This window comes from Hordeum vulgare, chromosome 5H (assembly GCF_904849725.1).
Source record: "Hordeum vulgare subsp. vulgare chromosome 5H, MorexV3_pseudomolecules_assembly, whole genome shotgun sequence".
In the NCBI taxonomy this organism is placed as follows: Eukaryota; Viridiplantae; Streptophyta; class Magnoliopsida; order Poales; family Poaceae; genus Hordeum; species Hordeum vulgare.
The window spans coordinates 76515522-76523370 of record NC_058522.1 but is presented as its reverse complement, the minus strand read 5'-3'; positions in this window follow the sequence as shown (position 1 = coordinate 76523370).

The following is a 7849-nucleotide window of genomic DNA, read 5'->3' as shown; positions in this document are numbered from 1 at the left end:
CGCACGTACGGTGAAGACTTGGCTTGATACTCCTACTGGATTGATCCATTGGTTCTCAAACTGAGGGAAATACTTACTGCTACTATGTTGCATCACCCTTTCCTCTTCATGGGAAAAACCAACGCAAGCTCAAGAGGTAGAGGACACATTATGATCTATATATTCACACATGTATTACTGTTTCCAGTTAATACAATTGTAGCATGAACAATAGATAATTAACATGAACAAGAAAATATAATAATAACCATTTTATTATTGTCTCTAGGGCATATTTCCAACAAATTTGCCCTTTTAATTTATTGTAATCATTTTTGGCTTTTGTTCCTACTAGCAAATATGCCCGTGCGTTGCAACGGGAAAAACTATTAGATTATGCAGGTGTGGTAGATATAAAAAAGTATGATTTCATAAACAAAAAATATGATGCTCATCGCGATTTGATTCTTTAAGACGTCACAACATAATATTTTATGGTTGAGCAAACTGCATTTACGGACCATGTCTGAGCTATACTGATGAATGATGTGCATCGACTTAACTTAGCGTAGCAGTGCTTACCATAACCAGTATTCTGGTACGAGAATAAACATAATTGTGTACAAAACTAACCCATAAAAAGATGTATCAATTTGGTTGGGCTCAGCGTTGTACAAAACACGAAAACCTTTTTTTGCCTAAAGCGAGGGACTAAAAAAATTATAAAACGACCTCCAGTGGTCTTGTAATAAAACCTTTATGTAAGCGACATTTAGTTTTGTTCATTATTTACGGATGTGTTTTAATTTTTGCGAACATTTTCTAAAAATAGATGGAGATGTTTTTCAAATTCCTGAATATGCTTTAAATACCGGATCATTTTTAATTTTTTTTTGAACATTTCTTACTTCATGAAAAATTATTTTTGATTTTTCATAATGTGTGAGCAATTTCTGAACTCATGAACTTTTTATGATTTTCCGAATATTTTTCTGAATTCACAAATGGTTTATCATTTTTCTATTTTTTTCAAACTCGCAACTTTTTTATATGCAAGGATCTAAATAAAATCATGAAATGACCTTTACAGATATCCTAATAAAATCTTTACGTAAGCGACAGTTCGTTTTGTTCATTATTTATGGATGTGTATTAATTTTTATGAAGATTTTTTAAAAGATGATGGACAAGCTATTCAAATTCATGAATATGTTTTGATTACAGGATAATTTTATACAAAAATCATGATCATTTAGTATTTCATTACAATTTATTTATAATCGTGATTTTTTTATAATATATGTAATCAATTTTCGAACTCATGAATATTTTATGACTTTTGAATATATTTGTCGAATACACAAATAGTTTTTGCTTTTTTGCTACATTTTTTATACTCATAAATTTTTGATACTTTGTTCTTTTAAAATCTGGAATTAATTTAGGAAAGAAAATGAAAAAATGAAAAAAAATATAAAACAGGGGGCCTGACCTGTACATGGGCCGGCCCATGCTTCAGAGAGGTAAAGAAAAAGGAGAAAAATATGATCGAACCCTAGTGTCAAATCTGGAGACTTAACCGTTAGCCGTCGAGCTACTCGTCAGTTGTTCTCTTAATGTATCGGATGATATAACAACAAAGAACGGCACCGACTTCTGAAATCCGAAAACAAACCTTTTTTTGACTTACGAGTAACATTGGTGGATAATTTTAGTCAACTATGGGGGCAATTTAATTGACGGATGATCAGAAACCGTATTTGCTTTATTATTAGGGAGAGATTTTACCACGCGAAATGACTCTACTACCCGTGTGGTAAATTAGCAATTCTTTCCTTTCTTCTCTGTTGTTGGACTAGATTAGTTCCATCGAGCAGCTCGCCTTCCCAGTTCAATGCCTTTCTTTGCTCTGTTCTTCTTCCCCACTGCTCTTGCGAGAGAAACCTACTCGATGAGAACGACAACGACACCTTGGCCCCCCGTAGTAGCAGTCCGGCGCCCCGGCGGAACCCGTTGTGGCTCCTCGGCCCGACACGCCGGCTCCCACTGTAGCTCGGCGGCCCGTGGCGGCAGAACCCGCTGCAGATCCTCGGCCCGGCATAGCGGCTGCCATTGCAGCTCGGCAACCCACGGTGGCGGAACCCGGTGCAGCTCCTCGGCCCGGCACGGCGGCTCCCGCTGCAGCTCGGCGGCCCGTAGTGGCGGCTCCCGCTGCAGCTCCCCGCCCAGCAACGGAGGCTCCCGCTGCAGCTCGACAGACCGACGAGTCCCGGTGCACCTGCTCCAACTCGCAGCTGCGGATGGCGGCCTCGTTGCCAGTAAAAAATAACTTCTATAATTAATTGATTGATGGATTTTTAGACTGACAATGTATGTTCACTTAGCACATGGAATTGGTAGGAAATCACAAACTGATGTTACAAAAAGGTCGCTCGGTTCAAATGACATGGCAAATTAATCCGAGTTTACATGAAGCAAAATAATAATTCTTCCGAGTCCATATCTTTGAGTGCACTAAAATTAGAACTTCTTTCTCTTTGGGGTCAAAAAAAATTCTTGCATGTCGTAGAGCTTGAAAGGAAGTGAGAAATAGGTGATGCTACAGAATTAATAGTTATCCCAGATGGGTGTGATGCATCGTCTCCAGATATGGCCATAGCAAGCCTCCTACATATTTACACACCAATGTTATAAAAGTAGGATTTTTCTTTTGCATGAGTCAAATATGCATATGTCAAATATAATAGTTACCTCCTTGTGATAGGCCCAGGGCTGTTATGAAGGCTGGGAGGCAGTGTGATTGTTGTTGTACGTGTAGGTGTCGCAACAATAGTCGGAGCGAGCTCGTGAGTAGACACGTCACTAGAAAAGTTCAATCACACCAGATGTTACAAATGGTATAATAGTACTAGTTTGATACTAATATGGAGTAGATTAGATACTAGTGCATGGGTTACCTCTCTTTAGTTTCCTTTTCATTGCAAGTTGCTTTCCTCTGCCCCAATATCCCACATTCTTTGCACCTATTTTTGCTGCCAAATCTCTTCTTTTCTTTTTCCTTCTTTTTGTCACCTCCTCCTTGTTCTTTTTTTGCCATTATCATCTTTTTTCTTCCGTTTGCTGCTACCACCACCACCGTCTTCAAGGAAACTTTTGATTCTTTCTTTCCTCCGTCTCCCAACAGAGCTCTTTAAAATCGGTGGCACCATCTCAAAATGTAGATTAACATGAGGCCATTGAGACTTGTGTGTAATTGGTTCAATCTCTGCAGCATAAGCAGCCCGGAACCTACCCACGGAGTACTACTCATGTACATATGGTTCAAAGTTTACATCCGCCATCTCTGTAAGGAATGCAAGTGCATGCTCACAGAGTTTTCAGGTGTGTTGCCATTCTAGTCAAGTGCACTCAGGGCTGCCTATCTTCACAACATGCCTAAGATTATTCTTGCTAGTGTCTTTGACCTCACAACTTTCTCCGGTTGATCTTCCAACAACCAAATGGTCAAGTTGCCTAGTTCTATCATTTATTTGTTGAATGATGGCAGGCAACATCTCTCCCTGGAGCATTTCCCCAATCCTTCTCCTTCTATAAACAAGTATTATAATTTTCTCTCTTATTGTATCGGCTAGCTCATCCATGGGCAGCTCCTTTGTTCCTTTGATCCAACTATTGAAGCACTCGACCAGATTATTGTGAATGTAATCATATTTTATTTCTGTGTCGAAGTCACATCTCATCCATTTTAAGTTGGGATAGGTACACAAGTACGCACTTACTGTAGGTTAAACTTCAAATATCTTGCCCATATGATAGTTAAATGTTTCTAAATGATAAGCCTTGGTTGCTGGCCACATGCGACCAAAAACATCTCCATGAAACTTTTTTTTTCAAGTTTGCCATTAGATGCCTAAAGCATTCCCTTTGCCCAGCTTGAGGAAACACAATTTTAACTGCATTCTCTAACCCTTTGCATGCATCAGTACAGATAGCTAGAGTTTGAAGATGTCCTATTGCCCAATGTAGTTGCTGCATAAACCAAATCCAGCTATCCTCGGTCTCTCTACCAAAGAAACCAAATGCTAAAGGAAACATCCAATTTTGTCCATCTAGTGTTGTACATGCTGCTAATTGACCATTCCACTTTTCAGTCAAAAATATGGAGTCTACACTGACATATGGTCTACAACCAGCCAAGAAGCCATCAATGCACGACTTAAGTGCCATAAAAAAAAATCTGCGGAAATGCACTTCACCTCCTTCTGTCTTGACATCAACCTCGATAATGCTACCGGGAGATCTTTTAGCAATCTCAGCTTTGAAGTTCAACAAAGACTGAAAGCTTTTTTCCCAGGTCCCATATAAACTATTCATGGCCCTTTCTTTTCCCTTGTTAATAGTATGATACCCAATAGTACATTTGTAATCCGCTTGTAGCTTTTTTTGGAGCTCCCTAGCACCAATGTTTGGTTCACTTTGAAGATACCCCATTGCCTTTTCTGCCACCTATGCTTGGTCTGCCATGTTTGTAATCACTGCAGCGGTTGATGAACACTTATGAGGCTTTACTATCTTGTTAACCTACACAAAACACAATATAACCATCGGTTGCAAGTGATTTATAAAAATAGTTTCAACATAAAAATGATTCATGTTAGATAAGTTCGTACCCTCACTGTTTTCCATCTTCTATTGTCCTAGCAGTTATTCTCCAAGGCCATCCATTCCCTTTACAGTGACCCAAAAGTATAGTAGTGTCACTATACTTGATCTTGATGTCAAACTTGCCTCTAGTAGCAAATGTTCTCATGAGCATCCTGAAATCATTCACTGAACAAAACAAAGATCCTTCCTCTATCATAGGATGTTCCTTATCATACCAAAAGTGATCCTCTTCAGGCATATAGTCAGGCACAGGAAGAGCAACATCAACAAGTAAATCCTCATCAATATCAGACGCACATGCATCAACATCTGCAATGGAGGCTTTCATAGCTGCTTCAGATATAAATTTTTGATGTGCAGGTTCGTCATTGATGCCAAGCACCGAGCACATGTTCTCTTGTGTTATAGGAACATCAATTTCGTCATCATTCATTGGTGCTATCTCAATCTGGGACCAATCAATGCCTCCTTCCATTGTTGATACATGTGTATCATTTCTAGCAACCACCGTTGGCCTACTTAGAGAACAAATAAACATTTTAACATAAGGGCATCATCCAATTAGTTAGAGAACATTGCATCAAATAACAAAAACTACTTAGAGAAATAATAAACATTTTATGCTTCATCTTAGTTTACTCTACTTTCTTTAGAGGTTTATCAACGCCACAAAAGTGTTGTGCTAGCTGCAACAACCATGGGAAGTGGGATCCTAGGTTCATCAAAGCCAGGATCCATGGACACGCGCGCACATGTACACCATGAACTGAGTTCAATAGGATTAGATGTACGTGACTGATGATGTTGTCAAATGCATGGTCTGTTTGTGTTGTACTGGGAAGCGAGATCTAAGAAAACGACCCTCAAGGTATTAGTGCTGGCCGCAAAAAGCATGTGAGAGGGTGTGCGTTGATTACTAACCAATCTGAATCTGGGCCATCTCGTGATGGTCCATAGATGCAGGAGTCCCGATCAGCAGTTTCAGGAATCACCTCGTCTATGAAGATACAAAATAATTACAGAATCAATCTATGATCATTTGCTGGTTGGATATAGCAACGCAAGGATAGAAGAAAGAAAGAATTGCTAATTTACCACAGGGGCAGTAGAGTCATTTCGTATGGTAAAAATAGGAATAAAAAGCCAAAAATAATTACAATAAATAAAAAAGATATTATCCAAAGACCAAAGGAGAATGAAAAAGGGGTACATAATCTAATCCCCTGTAAAGTATGGTAAATTATCAAATGTCCAAATAAACTGTGGTATATGATCCAATCTCTCCTCTCACACTACACGAGAAGACAGAAACCTAGCTCCCCTCTCTCCCCACCACTCCTAGCCGTCGCCGCCTCTTGTGGCGCCCGATCCAGGCCGATTGCGGCGGTCGCCACCGGCGCTCGGCACACCCACGTGATGACCTCGATCCGCTCCCCCATCTCCTCCGACCAGATCCGACGAGCGCGTGTCCTCTTGCGGCCACGCATGACCCACCCCGCGACTAGGGATTTGGCCACCAAGTCACCTAAGAGCAACTCTAGCAGACCCCGCATCCCGCCCCGACCTGCAAATAACCGCCAAAGTGCGGGTCGGGGCGGAAAAACCTGCCCGATCAGACCCCGCATCCCGCCCCCGCCGGCAAATATTTTTGCAGGGCGCGGCAAAAATTCCTCCCAACCTCTAGTTTCACGGGCTGGGAGGCCGACCCGAGCTCAGCCTCTATCCGCAGCAAGATTTGGTGGGAGGGACATTTCCGCGCGGCCATTCCCTCTTCTCCCACCCGCCCGCCACCCATTGCCTCGCCACTGCAAGCTCCGGTGCATCCTCCGCGGCCGTCCCTCGTCGCCATGGACGCCTCCTTCCTGCCGCCCGTCACCATCGAGGTCGCGCATGCTCCTTCCCCGGCTCTCGTCGCCGGCCATGTTAGCCCTGCCGTCGCTCATGCTAGCGCCGCTCCTTACCCGGCTCTCGTCGCCGGCCATGTTGGCCCCGCCTGCGCCGTGCCGGGAGGAAATCCGACAGCCCCCGCCGCGAAGGCTCGCACTCCGGGCGCTAAGGCTGTGTGCGATCTCGGCCGGCGACGGAGAAGGTCACCAAGGTCGCGGGCATCAAGAGGAAGAGGATTCAGGCTCCTCCTTCATCCTCTCACTCCATCCCGGAAAGAGATGCCCCGGCGATGCCGTTCAACGGTGTCGCTCACCCCGCAAGCAAGGTGTTCGACGAAATGGCCGGAAGGTATGCGTCTTCGGTCATGGTCATTTCCTTTCGTTTGCGCCATTTGTTGCGATAGCTCGTGACTTATCAATCGTTCAAAGATCAAAGAACTACACGATCTTGAAAGATCAAGCTTTGATCCAAGCATGGAGTGCGGTGTCTCTTGATGTCTGCACAAGTACATTTCAAACCGCCAAGAGATATTGACAAAGGATCGAAAATCAATACTTCCGCATTATGGCAAAGTATCCCAATACGACTCCACGCATATTTAGGTCGCTTGAAGGGTGTTGGGAGAATATCAAGTCTACGTGTAGCCGTTGGGCAGCTTGCTTAGAGCAAGTACGCAATGCACTTTCAAGTGGCACCGTGGAGTCAGACTATGTGAGTTTGTTTTGCCTTTGTTCAAGTTGTGTGCAATCATATTTGAATATCATGAGAATTGATTATATCACTTTGTTCACATTGTGTAGGACAAGATTGCCCAACATAGATACAAAGACATGGAAGCTTTGGAAGGCAAATTCTTCAAACTAGAGCATTGTTGGGAGTTACTCCAAACGTGCGAGAAGTGGAAGTTGATCGACAAAGAATCTTTCTTGCTCGTCAAAGAGAACAAGATCATGTCAATGAACCGCGATGACATGGACGACCTCATCAAAATATGGCATGATATGGCAAGTAGAGCGATCTTGAAGAGGAGGATGGAAGACTCTGCTTCATATGGTGGCATGATATGGCAATGAGATAGATCTTAAACATGCCATGATATGGCAAGGAGTGAAGCTCGACCAAGATGATGCAAGACCATCTTTTGTGTTTGTCCTACTGAAGTTGGCTTTTATTTCCGCGTAAAAGTGAATTATGTTTGTTTGAATTTGAACTTATTTGTGTGAACTTATGTCAAATGCGAGAATTAAGCGTTTTCTGTTTGCGGGTCGTCGCGGCCGTGTCGGAACAGACCCCGCAAAGCTGACCCGTAAAAAAACAT